The 26,156-nt window shown below is 39.9% G+C and overlaps 1 long non-coding RNA gene across 7 annotated transcripts in view; it reads right to left on the minus strand.

Moving 5' to 3' along the window:
• LOC115496981 (uncharacterized) overlaps window positions 1-26,156 on the minus strand; it is a 90,067-nt gene that overhangs the window by 16,116 nt on the left and 47,795 nt on the right. For 3 of the 7 annotated variants that reach the window (XR_012058190.1, XR_012058182.1, XR_012058191.1), the window contains 3 exons: window positions 7,094-7,143; window positions 6,774-6,946; window positions 6,459-6,506 (listed from right to left, as the gene is read on the minus strand). The exons of 1 other annotated variant lie outside the window; for it this stretch is intronic. This is a non-coding gene — a long non-coding RNA (uncharacterized lncRNA). The remainder of the gene's footprint in view (window positions 1-6,458; window positions 6,507-6,773; window positions 6,947-7,093; window positions 7,144-26,156) is intronic. 3 more of the 7 variants (XR_012058187.1, XR_012058195.1, XR_012058184.1) reach the window with 2 other exon arrangements.

Genomic DNA, 26,156 nt, shown 5'->3' on the forward strand with positions numbered 1-26,156 from the left:
CAGTGAGGGCAGGATGCCAGTGTGGATACTCACCCTCTTCCTAAATCAGATCCTTCAGCTGCAACTCACATTTGACAAAAATCAAGAATTGATTTTGATTCACTGTCTGACCTCCAATTAGCTTTCAAAAGCCATGTAATGGTTCTTGGCAATCTCACCTTAGGAAAGCAGGAACTAAGGCAACCAGAAAACAAAATCACTTCCGTCATTCTTCTTATTTTTCTGTTTTTTTTTTTTTTTTTTTTTTTTTTTTTTTGTTATGTTTTGTTTTGGTTTTAATGTTAAAAGACACCCTCTACCTAACACTGGAGGGTTCTGCCAAACATTTGCACCTACACAGCCCTGCACAGAGCTGCCTCCTGCCCCCATGGTAACTGCCAGCCCTGCAGCAAGAATCTGGCCCAAGAAAGGGAGAAGGTAACAGGGGAATGTGGTTTTTTAAAGGCACAAATGCCCTCTAAATGCCAGTTCTGCCATTTGCACTTCTCAAGACCAAGAATAACTCAGTCCGAATGTTAACAGTGCCTTTTTCACTGTATGTGATGAATGGATTAATCCTGCTGTTTTCAGAATAATTAATCTAGCTTGACACTCCAGGCGAAAAATCCAATATGCTGGATTCCACAGACATGGCAGTGCTTCATAATATTTCATTATTTTTTCAATGTATAATTAATAAGGAGAGTAGGGAATCCAGAAGAATCAGCCAGCATTAAAATAAGCAGAAAAAGGTCAAAGTATCTGGAGTTGAATCTCAGCTACTTCAATGACAGTATCAATTGAAAAGAAACTCCACAAACTGAGAAACAGACAAGATCCAGTTGCAGCTGCCTACAACATAGATGCCACTTCCTAAACTACCTAAACTATTTTATGTCATGGCATGAATTATTTCTCTCAGTGATTAGTCTAATCTTAAAATGTTACTATATTCACTATATATTCCTTGACTGATACATCCAGATGTATCATCTGGAGAGAAAAGAGCAGCCAGCCTATACCTTCAGCATTGCCAATCTCCCAAAAGCAGCCATTCAGCACAAAAACTTGTGCTAAGTAGGGAAAAAAAGTATTCTTTAGTCTTATGGGTAGACAATAAGAGAATGCTCGTGCTAATCATGTCATTTTATGTTTTCAGAATGCCCCCCCAAAAAATTTTCCCTGACTCAAACAATACATATCCTTCCTCCAGCTCTAGAAAACCATATGAATCAAACCATTATCTCCAAATACCATATTTTTTTGCTTAAAAATTACCTCTCCTCCCAACACACCCACATTATCTTCTTATGTGCTTTTTTCCCTCCCAGGTTAAATTCTCATCTTGAGGCTGCAGACATGACCATACAATATTTGCTGTGTGCTTGGTTCACCTCCCTACCTGGTAAAATAAGCAGTAACAACATACTTGGAGCTCCTACATGGACCAGTGGGGGCTGACTGTTTGATGCAATCCTAACTTGGGCTAGACACCACTGATCTACTGTAGCTCAGAACCTGTCCTGAGAGACAGAAAAACCTTTATTTCTATTTTCAGGAGGAAAAGAGTGTCACTTTAGAGGGAGCTGCTAAATGGCATCTTCACTCTGCAGCATCCCCAGCTGAACGTGCCGCAGAGCAGTTCTGTGTCACCCCAAGCTGCTCGTGAGGAACTGGTGTGCTGTTGCACAGACCTGATCATGGCACTTTGGGAAATTAGGGAATTACAAGAATTTGCCTTAGTCTTTAATCAGAGAAGAAAACAATCCATGGGACAGATACCAGTTGTGGTCACTCACCATGGCCTTATGGGCTTCAGCTGAACAACTTTATGTATCAGCAGCGAGATCTGGCCTGTGAAGGAAGATGGAAGGAATAAGCCACAGTCACAGGGAAAAACAGTGTTTATTCAGAACTTCTCTGTGTTCTTGGATCAATGTGAAAGGGTGTTATACTATTCAGAAATGTGAAAATGTGTTCTTGACCCACAAATCAAATCTCCTCTCAGCCACTGTGATGGTGTTTCAGTCTTGATGGAGCACTCACAGAAATATGCAAAGCAGAATCACTGCTGCCCATTCAAAGCTTCCCTAAAATCAAATGTATTTTTCAGCCACAAGGCCTATTAGACATCTGGCAGGGGTTAGACACATGTCATGATTAGAGGTGATCTACTGGAAGGTGTCCCTGTTCCTCTCAGGGAAGCTGGTCTAGATGATCTTTAAGGTCCCTTCCAACCCAAACCATTCTATGGTTCTTTGGACTGGGATTTTGAGGCAAGGTTTATGAAGCTGGGGGACTACAGGGTTTCTTCTGTGAGAAGTTGCTGGAAGCTGCCCCTATATCTGACCCCAAATTAGAACACGGGAAAGGTGTGAGAAGTCCTCCCCCTGAGGAAGAAGGAGCAGCAGAGATGAGTGATGAACTGACTGCAGCCCCTCTTCCCTGTCCCCTTGTGTTGCTAAGGGATAGGAGGAGAAGAAGTGGGGGTGAGGTTGAGCCCAGGAGGAAGGGAGGGGTGGGAGGAAGGTGTTTTAAGGCATGCTTTTCATTTCTCATTATGCTACTCTGGTTTTTTGGTAATAAATTAATCTGATTTTCTCATATCGAGTCTGCTCTGCCCATGATGGTAATGGGTGAGTGATCTCTCTCTGTCCTTATCTCAACCCATGAACCTTGTGTTGTATTTTCTTTCCCCTGTCAAGCTGAGGATGGGAGTGTTAAGGTGCCTTTGGTGGGCACCTGGCATCCAAGCAGAATCAACCCACCGTGACTCATCAGACTTTATCGAGAGGAAAATTTCACTGGCAGTGAGAGACAAACCAGACCCCCAGAAAGTTTTAGTCATCCATGGAGCTAAAGAAAAGGTCCTGCAGCTCTTGATGTAATTAAGCTTAAGCTCTTCAGCAGAGAGATTGGAAATTTCTGGAACCTTTATTTTAATGGGATCTCTTCAGGCGATCCAGTGCTCTCCTGTGGGACCAAATCTGGATCCTGGAAATCCTCTCTGGAACAATGGATATGTTGTCTGAGCCATCTGGTCTGAGGCCCATCACAGTCTCAATTCTGCCATGAAGCAGTTTCCAAAAGTGTGGTGCCAGAGAAAGACAGAACTGGGAACACAACCACCAGCTGTAGAAACACTCGTTCTTCAGCAGCAAGGACCATGAGATGCAAGCCCAGGTTTGCTAGTGCCTTATTTTAATCACTCTGCAAACATGTTTTATTTCCCATGCTTCACCATCTTGAAACCTTTGATTCTGTTTCACCCACAAATACGCTGTAAAGTTTATGTTTGGGGGTTTTTTAAGGAGCCTTTTACAATTTAGAAATCCTCTGTTTTCATGAGGCAGATGTAGACTAACCCAACCACTAATGGCTAAAACATTATATTGGTTTTTTGCACTCATTTGAGTGTCTCTAGCTGGTATTTCTCATTGTACAGTTCATTTTATAACAGGACTACCCTTCAGCATATTTGTGTACAGGGCTAACCACAAAAGGGCCCTGTTCCATAATTGTGTTGAGGTAATACCCAAGGCTCTCAGCAAGAATAATAATAAATGACATGACACAACTGTGCTGAGTCATACCTTTTTAAGGCCCAGCTCTTTTTGGGGGACACAAGAGCATAGATAAAAGCAGCCACAGGCAGCAAAGAGCCCCTTCTGAACAGCTCCTGGTAACTCATTCAAGTCAGTGGTCATAAACAACAATAGCACAGCTGTTAGATAAATGGGATGCTTACAACTGCACACAGAAAACCTAAAAATTTCAGCAACAAACCCATTAGCTTTTACTACATGAGTGGTACAGGACCTGCTGTTTCAGTAGTGTTCTGCTGGGTCACATAAAACCTGTCGAGAAAACACAGAGAAGTCTGGCACCCATCCATTCCTCCATCTGTCTGAGGGCAGCTGGGAAACTGCCCCAGCCCGTCCCCAGGCTCGGGGATTCTCTCATGTGGCAGCCACTGCCAGAGTATCAGAACTGTCACCAACATGCTCACAAACCTCAGTTTGCAGTAAATGCCCTTTATCATCTCTCCTCAACACTTAAAATGAAAGCTCTATTTTTTTGCAGCTGTTCCAATCATCCCTGCTCCTGGGATGTACATTTTCAAAACAGCGAAATCAGCACCACTTGTGGATCATCTCACCAGCCTATGACCATATCCAGCACAATTCTCTTCATCAGAAATTTTAAAACTAATTTCTACCACATCCTATTAACATCTGTAACCCATGGCTCCATGCACAACAGCAGAGAGCACATTCTGAAATATTCATGATGTATTTTAAAGGGACAAGAGTAGGGATGAATAAGAACACAAGGCAAAGACATCATGAGCCAGGGTCTGTTGTTTTGTTTCTTAGGGGATTTTGGGGTAAGTGTTTTTCATTTTTTTCCCTGCACTAGGTAGTCTTCCTAATTTGTTATGACTCTAAAAGAACAATAACCTAGGATGAAGGAATTAGATTAAGTCCTTCCACTTAGTTAATTTCCATGATCTAATATTTCCCTCATGTTCCAACATAACACTGTGCTCTGCTGACGACATCAGGGCTGAGGAAGTCTCTTAGAAGTCAGATTCAATTCAAGGGCAAGGCAGAGCAGAGACCACTTAGTTCCCCAAACAAAGTGTTCTTGGTTTAGTGTGCTTGTAGGGAGCCAGAAGCTGTAATGACAATGCTTAAGTCCCCTTGGATGTAGAAGATCAATAATGTTCTCAACAAAGATGAAAACAATTCAGAGCACAGTGTCTCATCAACTTGTGCTGTAATGTTTTACTATAGTTTCTGTGGGTCTCATTTTTGACAATATCTTGAAACAGTAATCAATACTTGCCCATGGTATGCCTCCCCTCCCATTTATTCTATTTTCCAGCCAATGGCAACAACAATTATTTAAGGAAAACGAAACATTGATATGTTGCTATGTTGCTAATGCTGAGTATTTACTGTATGCGTAACAAGGAGTAAGACCCTTCCATGCTGGATACTACAGAAGAAAAGATCCCCAGATACCCATGCTGGAGCATCTGAGGAAATTCTGCATGAAATAAATAGCAATGGAAAATCACCAGTGGGTTTCCTACCCTTTCATCCAGCAAATAAAAATGTTACTACAAAGACTGTAGACACTAAAAAGGAATGGACTATCTATCAAGGAGGCTGAGCTTGTATGTAGGAAGGAAGTGAAGGAATTATTTTAACAATGTGGGGATAAGGGTTTTGTGGCAGTAAAGTGAAAAAAATAAAAGTTTGGTTTGTGGGACTGATTCCTGGTATGTGCTACTTTTGTTTTTCTATTGGCCTGTATTTTACGCTTGCCTGGAATGTCAAAGTGTGATATGGAAGATTTTGGCTTATGTCCATATATTATGAAGGAAGTAAAGCAAAGTGATCTATCAATCCAGTAGTTGGTGTTTAATCTCCTTTCTTCCTTAGGCCTACTTCTCCTGCTCTTCCAAGAGGATGGGAACTGTCTCATTCCCAGGAAGTAAAACAAACCCTCGACTTCAGAAACAGAAAGTCTTATTGAGCCTTTGGGAAATGCTCTGAACAATGCTGTCCATCTCTTTCTGTGGCAAAATATTGCAGCAGAGACAGAGCTGCTGGAAATGAGTGGCAGAGGAATATTGCAAAATACATGTGACTCTAGAGCCCAGTATGAGTGTCTGAGGGAGCTGAACACAGGGACACACTGGGGAAAGCACTACAAACTGCTGGATGTGATGGCATTGCTGAATACTGAGCAGCAGCAAGAACAAGGCACACGCAGCATGAGGAAAACAAATGTATCACCTGAAATAATTCAGCCAAGTTGTACATTCAGTGCTTTTAAATAAATGAGAGACATGAGTGAGGAGCGATGTTATTCCTTGTGCTCAGAACCAGCTCAAGTTTTTGGTTTCCAGATCCTTGTTCACAGAGTAGCCAAAAGACCTTTCTTGTAAGCAAACTCGGGACGTTGCCAATGCTTGATTTCTTGGCCCCAGGTTTCCCATCTCAGTACAACTGTACCAGCAGGAGCAGCACTGGCAGAGTGGGCATGGAAAAGGCCCCTGGGATGGTGACACCCTCACCAAACCACCACTTCCATCTGCTGGGAATAGGACAAGGCACCTCCATTGCCACATCCTCACTGATAGCCCTCAGCAGTCACAGCCTGTGGGATTTCCTCTGGTTTGTGATCTGATCTCCAGCCCACAGCCAAACTGAACCATCAGGGTTACAGGTAAGGGAAGGAAAAGTGCTCTTTTTGTTCCTTTGCATCACTCCTTCTTCCCACCTCCCTGCCTCCCCCCTCACCTGCAGCAATCCAAAACTGCAGGAGTAGAATCACAAGTTAAAGAGCAAAAAAATAGGGAAAATGGAAAAAGCTTGTCATAAAAAGGGGTTACTCATACCATCATGAGGAAGCAGGATGATTATACACACTTTACACAGAGTGATAGAAACAATAGCATTACTCACATCATTTCCAACCCTAATGAAGTGCATCAGTTACACTCCCACAGCAACCTGGAGAAGGAAGAAGAGGAAAGTCTGCTGGTGTAGCCTAATAAGGGCTTTGTGAGAGAATCAGAGTCAACATGTCCTACTTAGAGTTTGGGGACTGAGATCTGGGGTTTCTATATGTGCTCAGCAACCCAGTGGGGGAAGAGAGAGAGAAGCACAGATGTGTTTATTTTTTGTATTTTTCTAGCCACCTCCTCTTCCAGAGTCATCCTTAACATAATCAGTTCAGGTAGAGGGAAGGTAGGAACAAAATCAAAGGAGGAAGTTTACCAACAGCTGTTTTGAAATTTGAAGAATACACTTTGTATTTCATTCTAAATAACTGGTGATACCAAAAAGACAGAGGAACAGGACAGAGCTTCTTGAGTGCAATTCTACAGCCAGACTTCCTGGAAAGAGGAAGAGCTGGATCGACTTCATGCCTGTGACTGTAAAGGCAGCACCTGCAAATAGAACCAATGAAAGGAAACACACCCTCTGCAATTTGATTATTTCCCACCCAAGACCACCTCAGTGGAAAATCCTAGGCTTCAGAATCTGTAATCCTTGACTTTGTGTGAGATTGAAATAATTCAAAATTAATTACTCACTTCATACTTACAAAAACGCTTCACTGCTGCTTCATATAATCTTGACCTTTCTGTTATAATGTTACAAAAAAGAAAGATAAATGTAAGCATTAAAATAAAAATTAAAATGAACATCATGCATCTTAAATGTATTGAAATAAAGCAAAACTTTTCATAAAGATGTTGGTGAAATCATAGTGTTCTGTGTTGAATCAGCACTTTATAAACCTCCATCCAGCTCAAGAATTTGTATGCTTTGTACATCTATTCCTTTTCAGCAGAAAAGCTTTCCCAATATTTTTGATTGAACCATCATAACTTCTCCATAGCATTTCTACTTAAAATTCCCTTTCCTCACATTGAAAAAATAATCACGTAGCTTAATTTTTTTTTCCACTTCTTGCCACTAGAGCACCATTAGCTTCATAAGAAGCTTGGAGCTATTCAGTTCGAATATTCTCAAGCAAAATTGTGCAGAAGGCTCCTCAGTTTGCATTACCCCTTCCCTGAGTGTCTGAGCTCTCCAAAGGCACAACTGGAGCCCCAACATCAACCCAAACTTTTTGCAGCAACCCGTTGGTGTTTCTGTTTATTATCATGCCTGATGTTACAATACACCCTCCCTTAAGAAAGGCAGCGTTTAATTGACCAAACAAGAAAAACAAATGCTTCCCCAAGGCATAAATTCCATGAACTGTTTGGATGTTTTCTATGAAGCTAACAAACACTTCTGTCAGTATTTGGAAGACCTAGACACTGGTTTTTGAATGGACTGAAGCAAAGAAGAGACAGCATTAATTGGATTTTATAATTTCAACAAGTTTAAAGACATTCCAGGGTAAATACTACTTGTTTTATAACATTGCTTATATAATAAAGGAATAAAGGAAGTTTTTAAGATAGACTTTATACTCTGATTAAAATTATTTTTTATTTATATTAATACAGCTAGAATAACAGAAAAAATATGTGGTTATATTTCAGACTTACAGGGAAGAGTGTCAGGCCTGCTCTTGAAACCTTCTTTTTAATATATTTGTATTTAATGTATCCCTGCAAACAGACTACATGTGGAAACACTAAGTGCAGCTTTATGGACTTTTGAGGGCTCAGTGCAGCTGCAAGGTTGTAATCCACAGATGATCCAAACACAGGAAAAGAAATGGATTCAGTTTTTAATACCAGCATCATTTACTGACTTCATGCTGGTGTAGTGTAGTTGAACACAAGACTATAGAGGGAGGACTAATTCTTGTTCTTTTCAAACAAATGAAAAACATTAAACCAGCATTTTCATGGACAGAAAAGAAAAAAAAAAAACAACAAAAAAAACCCCCAAAAAACCACAACCAAACAGCACAATAACAAGAAGAAAGAAACTTTTCTATTTCCATGGTTTTAGCATTTAAAAAAACACAGGCAAGCTGGAATTCAGACTCCAAAGCCATTAAATTCTTGAGGATGCCTCAGCACTGTCCTTAGGATCAATGAATCAAAGGCATACCACTGTCTCACAGGCAAGTTCCCTGTTTTTCTCCCCCTGGCTCTTACCCCTAAGGGGGAGCATTCCAGGAAGGATGTTGACTTTTCATAGAAACGTGATATAGTGAGCCTGGAAGGAAGAGATACCTGACTGGGACAGGTTTGGGTTACCCAAGAGCTGATGTTTCTCTCATCATATCTGAAATGATCTGTAAGTGCTCTGATGTGCATGATTGCCTGAAAACTGAATGCTTAATGGACACAGTCAAAATATGAAGCATATACTTGCAATTTCAGCTTGATCAAACCCAGGGAATAAAGTTCCTAATGCAGGAGTTAATTCAAATACTACTCAGACCATATTCAAAAAATAAATAAGGAATAACAATCCATGTTGCCCAATCTCTACAGTGCCAGACGTATTTAATCCTAATGAATGGAGTTATTTTGAATCCTGATTTCCCTAAAATGATTTAATTATTTCAGTTTATCAATTGCTTTTAAGCTCCAAGCCATGTTCTACCAAGGTATAGTTGTGGCACGAGGTTTAATGGCATAAACTCTTGGATACTTTGGACATCTGCAACCAGCTGTGAAAATAGTTTTTAATAACATAGGACTGCTGCAATCCAGGCCTGTTATGAACAGGTGAACATCTCCAGTTCAGCCACAAGACTTTGAACCCTTCCCTACTTCAAATATGTCCCATTTGCCTGAATTTTTGGTTGAGAAAAGAACTTTACTACTTGGTCTGTAGATGGGTATCTACTCGAAAATCTGATAAGTCAGCTAGTCTTCATTTTGGAGAGGCTACTGAGCATATTTCCTTAGAAGATGATCAGTTTAAGCAACATTCCTTTAAATTGCCTGAGTTTAAACCCACAGACCTGAAAACTACATTATCCTTCTTGACTGCACTGTGAACTTCTCAGCTGTGCCTGAATAATTTAAGTTTCTCAATACTGCTCATTTTTGACAGAGTGCTAGAAAATACAGTCTTCTCACCTGGGTTTTGGTTTAGAACAAAATCAAAATTTGAGGTCAGGTTTTGCCCTCAACCTTTTTCATATGCAGTTGAAAAAGGTGAACTGCATATGAGCTACATGAACACCTCATGCTTCTACATAGATTTACTCTGAAGAAGAAAATAACCTTCAGAACTCTGAACAGAATTTGAGGGGCAAAAAACTACTCATATTAAAGGCAAGAAAACACTCCTTCACAAATCTTTATCAGGGAGTTAACTCATAATAAACATCCAGAATTTATAAGATGCAGAAAAAAGAAACCTTGAATAATTAGGGTTTCTTGTTATTGGTTACTAACTAGAAATTAACAATGCTATTAAAATGCTGCTTTGTTTTCCATAAAAGATTGGCACATTAAAAAAAATAAATTAGTTTTATTTTGTATTACATATTATGAGAGAATTGTGTTATTTACTACCTCAACTCTTCAGAAGTAAAAATTAGATTTTATGTATTAACAGGATACCCAGAATCTTACAAATTTTAGTTCAAAGGACTGTGTTTCATAAAATTCAAAGCCAAAATTGCTCTGCTTAGAATTTTCCTTCTTTAAAATTATCAAGCAATCCAAATTAAGAAACCCAATCCTATGCAATCTGTATGACCAGCTGGCACAGGTATGCAAACAAATGAAGAACAGAAAGCAAAGGCTAATAATTTGAACCAAATGTAATTAATTATTGAATAATTAACCTTGATACTAATAGTATCAATACCAAGAGACTCTTCTGCTCCCTTTGTAACAGATTGTAAATTCTAGGGTTTTATAGGAGATGACTTTGGGCCATATAATTTGGAATGTTCTCAAGGTCAGCTTGTCTGGCTTCAGAGTTTTGTGATATGAAAACAAAAAAATTTGCAAAATTTGCAATCTAATTCAATTTTGAGCTCAGATCACATCTCCCAGAGGTTATATGTGTTCAGATCTACCAAGTTTTTGGCTGCAATTTGTATGCAATTAGAAAACAAGCAAGTGAAAAAAACACTCTGCAACCTAGCTGCATGAAGGTCTCCAAAAGAGTTTCCAGATTTAAGGGAAAATCCACTTCATCAATATGGCAAATATTTTAATTTTTTTTTTTTAATTTTTTTGGAGAAAAAAAAAAGATAGTGTTGCTGTGTCATGAACAGGATGTTGAATAAAGATGTTTTAGCTGTAGTAGTGGTGTAGATCTCCCACCATATCTATTTAGTAGTTATGCTTAGGTAGCAATAAAAACGAGGGCTGAGCCATTATTGATTATGGAATGAAGGCCAGACTGAAGTCTGAGCAGTTGGAGTAATCTGAACTCTGTAGACTGCTGGATGCTCCTCTGTGGCACAGAGTACAAGCTTCGGGTTTAATGGAAGGAGGAACTATAAATAACACCTCTTCTACTTCATCTCAGCCTGGATAAGTGCAGCCACCACAGCAAACCAGTACTATATCCACCTGAAAATGCTGACAAGATAAATACTGCAAGTTACTCAGGGTATCTTTTTAAGAATTTGTAGTTACAGCTTATTTGACATTGGCAAAATTTGGCACAGGCTATAATTACTTTTGTATCTGATTTTACTAGAAAATAAGAGTTGATGAATCTGCATTACATTCTTTCCCAAATGCTCTCTATATCTCTTTCCCTTGCATCATGAAGATTTTACTTCTGTTGTTGTCAGATTCAAAGATAATAACTTGCTTTGCTGTATCATCTACTACACGAAACAGTTTGAAGTCATGTCTTCTTTATTTAATTAAAATGCATATGTATCACTATCAAAGGACTTTTTAAGTCTATGAGCAAATTCTGACTGAGACATCTGTGTGCTTCTGCAATCTCACTACCAGGAGAGATACGTGCAGAAAAATAGGCATTTCTCCAGAGAAATCTGTGTCCCTTAAATAATGCCAATTTGATTTTACACAATTTAAGCTGCATATTAGTCAGAGTGCAGCCTGCAGAAAATTATTATGAATTGAAGAAAAAAGCTTGTGATGTCATTTCTACACCATGAAGTGTCTGAAAATCTCTCTTCATGTCTTCCTTTTTCACCTGAGCATTGAGAATATACAGGAGTTTTAAAAGTCTCAGCAAAGGACCTTTTTATCAATAATACAGACTTACTAAGCTTATGGAGTTAGTTACAGGCATTTAGTTAACTAAAGCATTATGATTAAACATCCAGAATATGAAAGCTGAAGTGTGGTGTTCATATAATTGTGCTACTGGCTTAAGACTTGATATTAATCCAAGATGTTTCACCTGCCAAGGGCCAAAAGCATATCTAAAATCACATTTCAATCTCATCCCACAGCAAGATACAAATAAATAATGTGTCTCATAAAGTCATATAAAGAGAAGCTGAATACCATAACTGACTGCATGTTCCTTCTTTCACTCATACTTTGATGATGTAATCAATAATAAAATGTTTAAATCAATAATTTTGAAGCTGTGAGTTCAAAGCCAACACCAGAGCAGGAGATGCTGCAGGCTGTGCAATGCCAGAGATCCATTTTCATAATATTTGTGTCCTGAATTTATAGATCAGCACATTTTGAGCGAAAATCCACAGGATTTTCCCATGCACCAAAATTCCTTTTCTACTCCTTTGGATTCAACTGCTTTTCTGTCTTAACTGAATCCTTTTACAGAGCACGAATCTGCTCAAGGGATAAAAACCTTCAAACTTCACAAAGATACTTCAGTCTAGAAATAACTGGGAGAGCTGGGCTCTCGAAGCTCTTCCAGCTCAGTGCTTTTCCCTTCCCCTATCCTAAAATGTTTTGCACACACGCAGCACTGAAATGACTTGTAAATGAACGCAGCTGCAGAGGAGAGGGGCAGGGTCTGTGCAGCCACAGCTGGGTGAGCACAGCTGGAAGCAAAGGGCTGAGAGCTCAGTCCCTGCCCCTGCAGCATCCCCAGGCTGGCTGCAGCCCCTGTGGTCCAGGTGACGGGAAAGGCTGCAGCCCCCACAGAACTTTTCAGCAGCTCCTTTGTCAACCACCACATGAGTCAGACTGCTGCTGAAGGAAATTTTACAGCAACGGGAAGGGAATTGCTAGGGCAATTAAAATAATTTCTTGTTTCATAATACAAGCCATACCAAGAACTGCCTGTTAGCTGCATTTCAGTGTCAGGTACTTAAAAAACAAACAAATAAACAAACAATCAGGAAAAGTAGGTGCTAATTTTACAGAGGATTGTCAGTAAAAAGCAATCTTTACTTTAATGCCCTCAAATCTTCCATGCTGCTGTACCCAGTCCACATTCCTGTTCCCTGGAGGCAGTGGGTAGACCAGGATACCTCCAGGGGTTCCTGTCCTTTGCTGCCCACCTGAGGCTTTACCTGCTGCTGGAGGCTGTGAATCAGGGGGTGTGCAGGTATTTGTGAGGGAAAAGAGAAGAGTGAAACTTGGAGCTGTCATCCACTCCTTACCAAGGCTGTTGCTGGCAGGGACCTCTCAAACCTCTCCTGGCCATGTGCTGCAGGTGCCCAGGGCCAGCCTGGCTCCAGTAAAGTGCATCCATTTCAGGATTTGTCCACGGATTTCACCACCAAACACAAGATTTGCAATGATAGTGTCTCATGTAAGCCCTAACTGATTCAAGAAGGGGAGATTTGTTTTGTTTTGTTTCAATTTTTTGAATTTTCCAACTGTGTGTCTGCACGGCAGAGCTGAAAACCCAAATACATTCCACCTGCTGATAGCAGCTGCCGAGCCCAGAAAGAATACCAAAATACTGATATGATCCATCACAGTTAATATTTCTCAAGACCCAAATATTTGCAGGGAATTTGCCAAGCAATTGGTTGGGAAGGAATAATAACCCTACTTTCTCACACACACACACACCAATATAGAACTCTATGCAGCAATTCTCAAGAGCCACATTAAATAATGTATGTGCTGCTCATAGACATTTTGCAGCATGGGGAAGTGAAATCCACAGTGTTACATATTTCATTATTTGTTCAGCCCTATTGCTTGTTAACTCTTTAGAGAAGTAAAGCAATCTCCCCCAAAACTCTTTGATGTGTCCTGGAGTGAATTTCTGGAGAAATATAATATTCTTTGGGATGGAGTGGCATAGCAGGAGGATACTAAAGGATGAAGGCAGATTCCTAAAACTGAAAATAATAGTCAGAGTCCTAAACTGAATAGATCTGATTCATCTGCAATTCTGAGTAAGCAGTCAGGTAGGTTTTGATGTGGTTGTTTTAAGGAAATGATAACAATTGATAGAAATGCTGATAATTAACATTTATCAGTTGCAGGGGATTGTAATTGATATTTAAATCACAGCTAGAATTTTTTTTTTCCCCTAAAGATTCATTGCAATTCAAACAAGGGCTGTTCAAAGTGTTCAGACATTTGTTACTGCAGGAATCCTAACCAGATTGTCACAATGGCCTTTTGGTACAATTGTTTGTGTCATCAAGATTTCACAGGGAAAGACAACCCTGCCATGGGCACAGTGTCAGAAGCAAAGGTTGGTCTGTGTCTGAAGGGGTTTTCATTGTGAGACTGAGATAAGGAACAACAGATGGATGTAGGAAAACGGGACAAACTGATCTACACAGCAATACCAGGACAAACTTCAGAATATGCAGATTTTTTTAAGACACTACCAAGCTCTGCAGCCTCAGGAAGTTTCAAATACTTTGTGAATAAAATATATCAATATTTACTTCCCAATGTTTTCTTTTTGGGGGGATAAAAAGTTATTATTATATAGTAACTTTCTAATTCAGTTCAGACTAGCTGCAAACATTTCAGGCAGCAGCAGCTGCAGAACTTCTGGGATTTTTTTTGAACCAGTACAGACTGTGACCAGAATAGTGTGAGATCTCACAGTCTAGGTAGGGCAAGGTCTGGACAACACTTGGAAAAAACATTCATGATCTCTTTGATCTTCTGAAGAAATCCACACCCTTCTTGATTTCTTTACAAGATGATTTTAACCATGGTGGAAGGCTGCTATCAACTATGCATACATGCATGTCTTGTGTCCTGTCAGGTTAATTATAAAAATCCCACGATGTCCCCATGAATCTGCAGAATATCTTTTATATCTGTTCTAAAGAAGATGAAATTAAATTAGATGTTAGCTTATGTTCTCAGATGTAAATTATGTAGTAGGATTTCAATTTAACTACCAAAATATTAGATGTAACTGAATCTAAAGAAAATAAAATAGTTTAAATGAAACATATCCCCCAGTATTATTTTTTATTTATAAATCCTTATGCAACTATGAATCCCTGAAACTAGTTTTAATTGATAAATATTGCATAAGATCTGTCTTAAATCTGTTTTTTAAAGATTATTTGCATTTTAAAATGGACTCTAACTCTATAGTGCAGGCTTATTTATAATAAATATTTAAGCAGACATGTATCTTGAAGAATTAAATATCATTAATGGTAATTAAAAGGACACAGCTTGTGTATTTGGAAATGTTTTCTATTTGGTAAAAGCATCAGGCAGGGGGAAGAGGGTGATGATACACAGCCTAGAACACTGCAGCCTGAATTCCCAATATTTTATCAAGATTGGTCACACTGTGGTCTGTACTTAGGTTTTTTGGAGACTGGCATTACACCTGTTACTCTGCAACTGGGGCAAATCCAAAGAGTTTCCCCAGACCTCACATCCAGCTCCCCACCCATTGAAAAACAGCTGCAGTGTTTGTTCCTGCACCTCTGGGTCTTGCAGGTGCAGCTCTAACCCAGAATAGCCTGGATTTGCCTATTTGACAATGTGGATGTGTTTAGGGAGAAGTTAACTTGTTAAAAGACAGCCTTAGCTCTTGTTCCAGGCTTGGAAACCATTTGGGGATCATTTAATTCATCCCTTTATTTCCCACTGCAGATCTAAGTGCTGTTGGAGCCTTATGGCCTTTTGCAGCTCTCTGAATACAAATTCTTTTCATAATAAGAGGCAATTAACAAATTGCAAAGGAAATATTCTGTCATGGGAAATATAATTCTACATGTATATTATAGAAAAAAAAAAAAGGAACAGAAATCTGATCTTGACTGTGGTCATCTAAGTTAATAATTCTATTTCCATACATTGTACTAATTACTTGCTTCATATAGTTGCTGGATTGATGCCTACAACCAAAGGAAAGATTTAAATTGGAAGGAGTGGTGGGAAGAAAAAATAGTAGAGAGAAAAAGAAATACTGTGTATTCTTTCATTCATTGCTTTCCTTAATTTCTTCTTCCCTTTTTCTTTCACTCATTCTGTATTTAGGTTTTCCTCCTTACAATCACCAATCTAATCCACTAGTTTTGTAATTCTTGTATTTAAAGTATAGAATTTTCTTTCTATCTACACCCACAAACTGGAACAAGAGGGAGTAAAAAAACATTTCTTTGCCTCAAAGGGCAGCATGGATGTGAGGAAATGACTGTGTAAAAGTGATATCCTCTCACAGAACAAAACCAATGCTTTTTGCACTAAGGGACATTCAAGTTGTTTTTTTTGAGAGCAACATATTACTTCACTGTGTGTTTGCAGGAGAGAGCTGGTGTGGCTGCAGGAGCAAGAGCAGACTTCTGTTTCATCCTGTGGCTCATTAACAGGGCCACTTTTTTGGCCTCACGGGGTGACATTGGCTGCTGACTCAGTGAAAGGCGCTGGCAGTGCCACCACCACATGGGGAAGATGAAGGAGTATCAGGACCAGAGAAGATCAAAAAATCACAGAACCACAGAATATGCTGAGTTGGAAGGGACCCACAAGTATCACCAATCCGACTCCTGGCTCAGCACCATTCCCAGGGGTCACTCCATGTGACTGAGAGTGTTGTTCAAACCCTTCCTGAGCTCTGCCAGGCTGCTGCTGTGACCACTGCCCTGGAGAGCCTGTTTAGTGCCAAACCAACCCTCTGGGGGAAGAACCTTTTCCTAATATTCAACCTAAACCTGCCCTGACACAACTCCAGGCCATTCCCTTGGGTTCTGTCACCACAGAGATCAGAGCCTGCCCCTCACAAGGAAGCTCTAAGTGCAGTGAGGTCTCCCCTCAGTGTCCTCCAGGCTGAACAGACCATGTGCCCTCAGCTTCATATGGCTTCTCCTCAAGGACCTTCACCATCTTTATTGCCTTTGGCCACTCTCCAATAGCTCCACATCTTTTTCCACTGTGGTGCCCAAAACTGCCCTCAGCACTCGAGGTGAGGCTGCCCCAGCCCAGAGCAGAGCGGGACAATCTCCACCCTTGCCTGGCTGGCCTGATGTCCCTCAGGACAGGGATGTCCCTCCTGGCTGCCAGGGCACTGCTGGCTCCCATTCAGCTCTCCATGGAGCAGGACCCCTTGTTGTGGCACTGCCCTCCAGCCCCTCATTCCCCACTTGTGCAACGCTGGACTGGACATGGCTCCTGGTGGTGGGGGCCAGGAAGGGACCAGGGGATGGGGGGACTGAGCAACTTCCAAGTGACATCACATGGCATGAGAAGGCTTGATGTCACCAGAGATGTGATCCCTTTCCTCCAAAGGGAGAGGGATGCAGATGATGGATTTCAACTGCAATCTTCAATCCCTGGTCTGATTTAATCGGTGTTTACTGCCTGTGATGACAGACAGGATGCAAAATCTCAGCTTCCCTCAGAGACTAGGATAAAACTGAAAGGTCTGGCAGGCAATCACACTGCATTTTAACTGGTATACCAAAGCTCTTTATATAGAAACCATTAAAACCATCAACATGAAACTCCACAGCGCTGTTTTTACAGTCGCCTTTCAGAGGGAGCAACAATCTAAAGTTAAACCTTTATGTAAGGAGGAGTTTTATGACTCCTGGACTTCAGTCTGTTTAGTTTATCCCCAGAAAGGTAAAAAAGGATCTGAACATGGCCTGTAAATACCTCTGATAGCAAAGGGCTTTTTAAACTAATGGATTAGGGTAAAGCAAGATCCAACATCTGGCAACTATGCTAACTGCATTCAGGAGCAAAGGCATACATTCCTAACAGCCAAGATCTCCAACCAAATCACTTGCTCAAGGGTACATTGGATTCCTTCTCAGGTGAAACCTTGAAATTGAACCTGTGTACCCTACCAAGGGTTTGAGGCTCAAAAAATAAACCAGTTTGATAAAAATGTATGGCTTCTGTCAGGCAAGATGACCCTAAATAGTGCTTTCTGGCATTAAAACTATATTCCTAGCATTCAATTTAGAGTGGCATAAAGGGAGGAGTATTTAATTTAGAAATTCTTCAATTAAGTGTCTCTCTTTAACATTCTTTCTCATAACATGCCTGTTCAGAAAAAAAAGGTGATATGGCCACAGTGTTCACAGAAATGTTTAGAGTTCACTGGGTGCAAATTCCTATTCTACTCTTCTCCAGAACATTTAGTACCTGTTGAGGATCCATACTTTGACCAGACTATTCAATCCAGAGGAAAAAAAATAAAATAGAAAGAATAACTATAAAGACATGTGAAACTTTTTGATATTGGGTAAAAACAGCTTAGGTCAACACAATTGCTCACTTTCCCTGTCCTCTCACAGGAATACTCACTGACTTTTGAGATCATGTGCAAACATCTATGGCCTGAACCTCAGACTCCTATAGAAATTCCACAATTCATGTGGAAAAGTAATTTCTGAGAAATTTCAAACTCCTGGGAGCACTCTGAAAAGTCCTGGAACTAAAACTGTTTTCATAGCCTGCCATTAGAAATCATTGTATTTTCTTAATGACAGAGATGCAGTGCCAAATATGGATCAATTTTTCTCCAGGTTGCTATGACTTCTAGCAACTCCATGAGCAACCATGCACTGTCTTTTTCAATATCTTAGGTTTGTGTAGTGGATTCTTTGTGCAAAAGGCTCCCGTGCTCTGGGAGAGTCCAACACTATCAGTATTCACATACCGGCTACGTGGGTGTTGTGGTAAATGGTTTACACTAGAATGAATAATCTATAAAGATGTCTTGGTTGTATTACACTGATAACAGCAGCCTTACAACACTGATATCCCTACATCATTATGACAGATTAATTCAGAAAACAGATGAAATTTCTTAGTCAGGATTACAAGAAGCTTCTGTAAGTGTGACCAGCACAGAGACAAGTGGATTGGCAGCCTGAAAAGCATGGCACATAAACAAAATCTGCCTTTTCCTGCTCTTCCTCATCATCCTTTTGCTGCTTTAAGATCTGACTTCTTCAGGAATGGATAAAAACTTCAGTGACACCCCTGTGAACAGGAGGACGATTAACAAGTGTGTGCAGTTTGGTCTCTTTCCAAGCTGCAATCCTCCACATGGCAAGGAATTCCACAGCAGCCATTTTCACTTTTGCAAGCAGCTCTTCCTGCAGATGAACCTGGGGCTGGGGAGGACACACTTCCATGTGCACAAACTGCTTTCCATGAGCTTTCTCCCAAAGAGAACTCATTCAGTGAGCAGCCCATACACCTAGGAGTGGTGTTTCAGGCAGCCCAAGCCCACAGTTTATTCCACTTTGGACTGCAAATTGGGAAAACCAGAGTCAGCATTCCAAGCAGCAGCTCAGCACTAAGCCTCACATTCACCATCCTGCAGAATGGAGTGCTAATTATTCATAGGGAATAATAGCTTTCACATGAAGTAATACATTGACTGTCCTCCAAAATCTAGCTTGGAATTTAAAAGATTACGAACAGTGCCAACAGAACTACTCCAGGGGAAAACAACCCTGAATCTTCAAGTTTAGACAAGAGCTTTACTATAAACAAACAAAAGTATGATATTGTTAAAATTGGTCTTTGAAATTGTCAGTGGGCGATCCACTTTTTTTTTTTTTTTTCACTAAACCCTTCAGACAGGCGGGGAACTTTTACCTTCATATGGCAAAGTTAACGTCCAAACATTACACAGGGAGCATTTCAGAAGGAGTGTTGTGATATACATGTTCTGTTGCAGAGATATTGAAGCAATCATTGCAAGCTCTTTTCTGTAATTACTACTTAAGGCTTAAGGATGTCCTTGAAGCCAAAGAGATTTGGCTACAGAAAACTCAGAATTTCATACCATCTTTCACTGGCTTGCCTTTGAACAAGCCATTTCTTTGGTCACCAAAGCCAAGCTTTCACTTTTTGAGGACAAATCATTCTAACATAGAGAGTATTCTTCCCCCATGCACTCTATAGCAGGAAGGAACACTTAGGGTGCTTTAAGGAACATTTTGTTTATACCAAAAGCTCATGAAAGTTCTCTTTGCACAAGTCTTCCATGTAGGAAACACCTGATGCTGATAGCTGAGATTCTCAAGCACCTGGTACTACAGTTGCAAAAAAAAAAAAATCAGAATATAAATATATCTATATCAACATAGATATAGATTTTTTTTTTTTTTAAGATACAGAGGTTGCTGAATGTCCTGGCTATGGATAGCTGAAAATCAGACTGAGAAAGGAAGGAACACAACAACTTTTGAACCTTCTTCTCTTTTGCACTCATGAAACTGTGAGAAGTTCAGAGATTCTCACATAATCACAGTGAGTTGCAATCACCACTCGGTTCCTTCGAAAATACAAACTTCCCTGTGGAACTCTGTGGTGCACTGACTCAGATTGTCTCAGCTATGGCCATCTGCAAATAACAAACAAGTGAAATGATGCTGCAGCCCAGAAAACATCACCTCCTTGTCACAGAAGGATGCTTCAAGGCGCCACCATCTCCAGTTTCACCTGCTTTTTCCCATGAAGTTGCAGTCATTTTTAAGTTCTAAGATGCTGAACTTGGCAGCTATGAGTCATAGCTAGGCTACAATATTTGACTGCTTCAAAATAGGTGTTCTTTAGCTATTTTACCTTGAGATTACTCAGAAATTTCTTCAGTATAAACAGTAGCTTCACTTTTCACCTCATCTCTTACAAGAACTAAGGAAATTTTTTCAAGCCTCACTGGCTTCAAGTTAAGATCAAGACAAGCAAATCACAAAATAGGTGGCTCAATGCTGCAGATATTAATGTATTTCATTGCACACATGGAGGCTGTTCCACTGACATCCACAAAACTGCTCGTGCCTCACTGCACGAGTAAAGCTTTTGTAGGAGAGAGAGGCACAGGGAATTCGGTTTCCAGAGAAGTTCAGTGCATGTAGCTCTCACTGCTGCTAACATCTCTGGCCATGGAGCTACTTGTGTAGGTCTGAAAATCTTGACCCAAAGAGTTCATTTTAAGTTAAAGCTGGGATTTTGCATGAAAGCTTCACCCTAATACATGGCTACACCAGCCTGAAAAGGCAGCATTCTACATAACCAGTAGTAGAGGGATGCTTGGGTTCAGACCCTCAGATGATATAAAATGTGAGTATATTACTGGACACACTGAAACTACAGCCTTGCAGAAAAAGGTGTGGGGAGTTCTTCTGTTTCTAAAAAATCAATAGTAATAGCAATAATAATAATAATTGTCAAAAGATCTCTCTCAGCAATAGGACAAAGCTTTCCACATTAAGAGCAGTTTACCTACAGAAACCTTCAGGTCAACTGGTGCCTGTTGCTGTAAGTTGTGTTACCAGGGTAAGGACAAGGCCTGATTCCAGCCTCAAGATACAGAAGAATGTCAGGGAATGACCAAAACCTGTCAGATTTCCCTGGCATTCAGAGTATGTGGATCAGTCTGATGTCAGATACAAGGAGGAACATGTCATTATTGCAGCTCAGAAAAACAGAGAAGAAAAAATAGGGAGTTACAACCTGATGGTTGGATTGGAGCAATTTCATAAGACATCTTTCTTTTGAAAGAATATTAGCAAGCAATTTGTTTTACTGTTTTTCTTTAACCATGAGTTTTTCTAAAGGAAAAACTCTGTCTCTCCGTGCCGACTCAAAAACCTTTTAGAGAAGCAGGACCTACATGTTGTATGTATCCTGAGTTTGTCTGGCATTCCTAGATACCCTCAAGTGACAATCAGTTTATGAGTTTCATTGCATGTTTTAAAAATATAATGAAACCATCCTATACCATTTTAATTTATAAAGTAACTTATGAGAAAGTCTTTTAGACTTAACACAAAATATCCAGATACCCATGTCCAAAATTTCTCTACTCCTCACTGACTGCAAGTGCAATTTTTTGCTTTATGGATGTCCAAACGTTTTCAATTTTCCACAACTATTCATGTGTATATATCATTCAAGAGCACGTATGAACCTTCTTTACTTATTCACCTTTTCCTGAACCCTACAAATACTTTGTGGACCATGAAGCGTTCATAGACAAAATGCTGAAAACTATGATACTAGAGGAAAGAGTCATAGACCAAGAAAACTTCCATTAAAAAAGTGATAAAGGCATTTTTTCAGGAATTAAAGTGGAAATTTCCACATTCGAATTTTGTGGTTTAAGAAAATTTCCTCCTTCTTTATTATTTATGTTAATTGGCACTACATTCCTAGTGACAATAGCAAAGGCAAAGGGGTGATGAATTTTTCTCCTTTTTAAATATAGGGCTAAGTACAACAAATGGCCTGAGCATTTCCATAGCAGAAAACTGGACTCGCCACACCATTATCTCATCTATTCTTATCACCAGAATCCAATTAATCAAGAAAATCCTCTGCTGGGAGGGTAACACAGATAAATACAAAGTGACTTTTCACAACTGGCCTCTCTGAACTACTGACTTGGCTTTGAAAGGCAGAAACCAATTGCTGGTGGATAACTTTTGGGATTTCCCATGATGGTGGAAATGGACAAAGAAACAAACAATGAGTTACATTTTACCCTCTGATCTTACTTGGTGGGTCTCATCAGGAAAATAGCTAAAACCTACAGCTGTATTTTTAGAAACACACTGTCTCCTCATGGAGCATTTGGAAGGGAAAAGCAAAGTGTAACAGACTGTTACCAAGTAGGATATACACTGTTAAAAAACCACCATGTTAATGACTCCAAGATCGTCAGCAAATTATTAGGAGTCCTAAGTGGAATACTCGTAGCCAGATCTTCCCCTTCCCTTCTTCATGAGGAATTTGTATACACACAATATCAGAAGGACATTCAAAGCACATTAACCTAAATTATCTCCGACAACTACAAAAGATGTATTTTCATATTTAAAAAAAAAAATCAAAATGGAACCTTGCATAATTATTTCCCCTTGAGAAAATAACCAAAATCATTCATTATTATAAGATATATCCTTTCTGGATCATAACTATAAAATAGATTTTTAGAATTCACTCTTTAAAAAAAGAGTGTTCTTGTTATACTATACTTTTGGCATATTTTTAATCTTGGCTGTTTATGAGTGTTTTGCAGGCCAAATGAAATTTTTAAATGAGCATTGAAATTTTTAAAAATACCATTTTTCAGAATATTTTTTGTAGGAAATTGTGGAATGAAAAGTTTTCAATTCCTGATTTTTATGTAGAATTGCAATACAATTCCAAGTTTGGACCTGCTTCATCTGGGAAGGTGAGACTGATGGTATCAGGGATCCTTGGTAAACTGAGTTGGCTTTGAACTGATGACATAGTAATGAAGGTTTTAAATTCCTAAACCATCCCAACTGTCTATTAACAGCTCTTTAAACTTACTGCATACACACTGATACTGATCTGCTTATTACTGCAGAAATTCTAAACATAAACATTATTATGAAATCTTGTTTTAGCCACCAAGAATGGAGAGAGAGTGTAACACTAGACAGCTTTTCTTTGTCTTTTATTCCACGTGTGAGATTAGAGTTAGACATAACAGCCCTGTAACCTGCTCTGGGAGAAAAAGAAGCCCTTATAGGACAAAATGACCAGCATTATTCAAACAATTTGGCCTGAAAGGCTTAGGAAAATGTAGGTGCAACATAGGGAGGGAGAGATATCACAGCTAAGAAGTATAAAGTACAGAAAAGTGTGGCAAGGACACAGATGTGTGTGCTTTTGTCAAGAAATGGGGTGGGGTTTAAAGGTTAATTAATGGACTAATGCTTTTGTAATGCATGTTGGCTCCATAAACCAGAAAAGGGTTGCCCAAATGGATAACCCCTTCATACTGTGGGAAAGAAGACAAACCCCTCTGACTATAAGCAATTTTGCACCCTCAGGTGTCCCTTTTGGGCTCTCCTTCCTACGTTGTCTGAAGCAAAAGACAATTACACCGTCTGTGTGGAACAAATGCCCTCTTCCCCTGGTTTGCTCAGACCGCTAAATGTGGCTGCCTTCCCTCTTTCAGGTTTTGTCTCTGGACTGATTGTGCTCTGCAGCCTGATTTCCACTTGAGTCCACTGAGGACTAGGATGCTGAAATAGGATTGTTTCCACTCCTGGAGGCTGCTGGGGTGAGTGCCACACACTGCCTTAATGAGCTTCACCCCGAGCACGCGACCCAGCTGGCAGTGAAAAACAGGAAGCATTTTGGCACACATTTTCCCTTTGTGGGGCGAGAGAGGAAGCAGACGTGAGCCCTGGCTAACACTGACACAATTAAAATGGAAACAGAGAGCTGCCTTGCCCTCGGTGCAGTGTGAGATGAACCCTGGGTCACCCCTTTAGGCTGTGTCCCTGCCGAGACCCCTGGGTTGGAGTGGAGACGCGTAAGGAACATCCACGTTAAAATGCACATACAAGTGGTCTCCAGGGCCCTGAGGCAGCACAGTCAAAGGGAAGTCTATCTCGCCATCCCCACAAAATCTGGATCAATCCCTATCTCTTCCCTTCTAGTGAGCAAGGAACCTTTGAATTAATTGGTTAGAAAAGTTTGTAAGGTGAAGGTTGCTGCTTTATTTGGGGCACCAAAAGTCTTCTAACACTACAGCATTAAAGAAAAGATGGCATTTGTATTTACACTGAGGCAACTGTACTGTGTAATTTACAAGTGCAGTTATTCTGGACTTGACAAAACATAGTGACTTTTGGTGGCAATTCCTCACAGTGGTCCCATTTCAGCTGTTGACAAACAGAAAATTTAATTCTCCTGGGTCTCTTGGAACTTCCCAAGTCCTTCTCATAGGTGTGTCTAAATGTGCTTAATGTTAATTCATCTTCATCTTTGCTTCATTCCTTCATTTGGGTATTTTGTAATAGCAGCAAGCATAGAGGAGGGGGTGAAGGGCTGGGGAAAACCTTCTCACCTTCTTCTCTTTCATTGGTAAATAACATTCAAAGAAGATTGGAAGCTATGTAGTTGTAAGAAAAAAATATGATCCCATTCCACACCTTGGGACAGGTGTGGGTTTTCTTGATGTAAACTTAGCAAAGGTGCATGAGAGAACATTTTAGCATGAAAGTATTAGTCTATGTTTCATTATGACTGTCAGAACAGGATTCTGTGCTGAGCAGAAGCATTTTCCTTTAACCCAAGAATGACATTTCTGAAAGATGCCAAGGTGAAATTTGTATCATCTTCATTAAAGGCCAAATCCTACAGTCCTTATCAATGGCCAAACAAAATTTTAGAGCAAGTGCTACAGGGATCCTTAGGAAAGGTAGCAAAATGCAAACTGATATTTGGTGTTCAGCACAGTCAGGGTGGCAGCTCTCTCTTTTTCAAAAGGGATACACTTTTTGTCATTATGTCATGGACAGTTCTTACCTAAAGCAGTGTCATTCCAGTAGCCAATTATTCCCATTTAGTGATCAGAATCTGCATAATGAGATGTGATGGCTTTTCCTGAGATGCAGAGGAAGAAGTAATTAAAAAAAATCCCACTGGATATTGCTCATCAACTTCTACACATTTTTTGGATGAACTGCTAAATTTTGTGGAAAACTTCATCCCCTCATCCCAGCGGTCAGCATTCATCTGCTCTACATGCAAGAGATGAACATTCATCAAGAACTGTTTAGTGCTTTCTTGGTGTAAACAAAAGAAAAAATAATTTTTTACAGTAAAGACCTTTGTCATCTGTAGAACTCCAAGTAATTTACAAAGAAGTCAATGTCTCCATCTTGCAGATGGAAAGTAGATCAAGGATGAGCTGGTCAACCCATGGTCAAGCAGAAGCACAGCCTGGCGAGCCCTAATATCTTTACCCCTAAAATAGGGTAAGCATTCACAAATCCAGATGCAGAAGGGGCATTTTAGGGAATAAAATCCAGCTGTGCTTTCAATATTGCAGCACCTATCTCCTTAAAAAGAAAATTACTGATAGATACAAAATCAGGCAGCTGCATGAATGGTGGAAAGTTGACATTTGATCACCTTAAATGGAAAATACAAGCAATGTAGACAGTCTGCTCATAAGTCATTCACAGGTATGAGTCTATACAAGCCAGTTTTGCAAGAGTTTGTAGATCTTTTTAATGATTGTGTTTCAGCTTCAAATCTTATTGGCATCTACCCACAAACTTGTCATCTCTGGAAACCCCAGCCTATGCTAAGTGTAGGCCCTCTGAGGGCTCTAAAAACACATGGAATACAAAAAAAAAAAGGGGCGGAAAAGAACTGGGAATGGAGAGGAAGCAGAAGGAAAATCAGAAAGAATAAAGAAATAAGAATAAATTTGAGAGGAAGGAAGCAGGAGAATGAAGAAGATTAAGAGAAGGGAAGAGTCATGAGAAGAAATATAGGAGGAGAGATAGGGAAATTTGGTTTTAATTATGTTTATTGTAGTTCTTCATGCACAAAATTACAAAGTGAA

Source organism: Taeniopygia guttata, chromosome 1 (assembly GCF_048771995.1).
Source record: "Taeniopygia guttata chromosome 1, bTaeGut7.mat, whole genome shotgun sequence".
NCBI lineage: Eukaryota > Metazoa > Chordata > Aves > Passeriformes > Estrildidae > Taeniopygia > Taeniopygia guttata.